This window comes from Palaemon carinicauda, chromosome 14 (assembly GCF_036898095.1).
Source record: "Palaemon carinicauda isolate YSFRI2023 chromosome 14, ASM3689809v2, whole genome shotgun sequence".
In the NCBI taxonomy this organism is placed as follows: domain Eukaryota; kingdom Metazoa; phylum Arthropoda; class Malacostraca; order Decapoda; family Palaemonidae; genus Palaemon; species Palaemon carinicauda.
This window is the reverse complement of record NC_090738.1, coordinates 132,881,086-132,883,585: the sequence shown is the minus strand read 5'-3', so window position 1 is coordinate 132,883,585 and position 2,500 is coordinate 132,881,086.

Sequence of the window (2,500 nt, the reverse complement as noted above, 5' to 3'; positions counted from 1 at the left end):
AAAACAATAACAACAAAATGAAGCCATTTCTAGTCTACTGCAGGACAATGGCCTCAGAAATTTCAATTCATGTATATAGTATGCCCATTCTCTACACCTCGCTGTCCAGTGTGGACTGAAGATGTTGGGAGATTTTCGTCCGATCTCTCAGAGAAAACCAACCTAGTATGGGTGGCCCTGACTAGTACAGCGTTGCTGATCATGGCGATACGTAATCCCCTTTATTACATTAAGGTATCCATAATCCTTCATTACATTAAGGTATCCCTAATCAATTATTACATTAAGGTATCCCTAATCCTTCATTACATTAAGGTATCCCTAATCAATTATTACATTAAGGTATCCCTAATCAATTATTAAATTAAGGTATCCCTAATCATTTATCACATTAAGGTATCCCTAATCATTCATTACATTAAGGTATCCCCAATCAGAAAGCTTCAATATATAATACACAATAATTTACATAGTATATATAGTTATAAAATATATTCAAAATTAATTTTAGTAGTAAAAATGGCAAAATAAAATGAAAAAAAAAAATTGTACCGAGAACCTCATTATTATCATTAAGGAATTCTCATGAATTTTCAAAATGGGTAGAATTATAATATACAATAAGTTACTAAATGTATATGGTTATGGAATATATTCAAAATTAGATTGAGTAGTAAAAATGGCAAAGATAATGGAAAATGAAAAAATTCTACCAAAAACCTCATTATTATCATTAAGGAATTCTTATGAATTTTCAAAATGTGTAAAACTAATTTTGAAACTTTTAACAAAGATAAGCAAGAGAAATGTATTGGAAAAAAGCTACGCTTGTTTAATTAAAATTGAATGAATAACTGCAAAAATGAAAATGCCTATTATTGAAATTTAATCAAAAGTGCGTTATTTCATTGAAATAATTAAAGAAAATTACCAAATGTTATTAATAAAGACGGAAATTTCACTAATGAAAATACCTTACATAAATAAATGAAAATGAGTTTTAATACAGATTCTATGCAATGTACATTCAGAAGTAATATAAATTACACTGTTAAGAATTGGCATTAAAAAAAAAGTAAATGTCTGGCAACATTTATTCCAGGATTTTTGCGGTTTTCAAAACGGATATATTGACGTAAAAGAGTGATATTATGGTCACCAACCCGTAAAAGATAATAACAAAGTAGGGTAGAAATTACAGTTGCCTGTATTTCACTGAAATACGTCTGAAAACAGTATATTTTGATAAGAATTTCCGATTAAAATTGCGGTTTTTTAACAGTGTAGAATAAAAAGCGTCTATAATGTGATCTAAAATTAAAGAATTTCAAAACTGACTCTTTTCAATGTAACTTCAGAAGTAGAATAGATTCGAAATTAAAGCTTCTAAAACATAATATAAACAATGTAAAAGAAAAGGCCTCCACAATCTAATCTAAAATTAAAGAATTTTAATCCCGACTCTTTACAGTAATACAAATTAAAAACTAAAGCTAAAACTTCAACAAAATAATCTAAAAGAATTTCAAAAACACCTCAGAACACTTCCCTTAATATTGGTCTTACCAGAGCGACAGCCAGCCCAGAACTGGACAATTTCTGGGCAGGTCGAGCTTAAGTCAGCTTTCCTGAACGCCCAAGAGTACTGTCTGGATACGGCCAGCCAATCAGGGACCGTGTTAGAAAGGTTAACAAGCCACAAATAATTCAGGAATCGAGTGTAAATACACATGAGTCGGAATTAATCGTTGATAATTGATTAAAAGGTGTAATATACGTAGTTTTTTATATATTTTCTTTATTATTACCAGTATGTGTACACTTATGTATTTGGACATGCACAAACGCATATATAATTACGTGAAGACATATAAATATATAATTGTATATATGTATATATATATATATATATATATATATATATATATATATATATATATATATACATATATACATATATATATTAAGGAATAGCATAAAAATGAATTTGAGGTAAGAGATACTTTGTTATGGAATATATTTCTACATTAATACCAGTCTACATTTCTTTATATTAGTTAGGAATTATCACATATTTCTACCATTATATTTATGCCTTCAAAATATATGTGTAGGCAAGGACAAATATATATATTTACGTATATATATATATATATATATATATATATATATATATATATATATATATATATATATATATGTATATATGTGTGTGTGCGTATGTGTGTGTGTCTGTATGAGTAAGGATGCTATCGATCTCATCTTAACGCTAATAATCTCTCTCTCTCTCTCTCTCTCTCTCTCTCTCTCTCTCTCTCTCTCTCTCTCTCTCTCTCTCTCTCTCTCTATATATATATATATATATATATATATATATATATATATATATATATATATATATATATAAATATATATATATGTGTGTATATTTATAAATATATATATGCATGTTTATATATATATATATATATATATATATATATATATATATATTAATGCA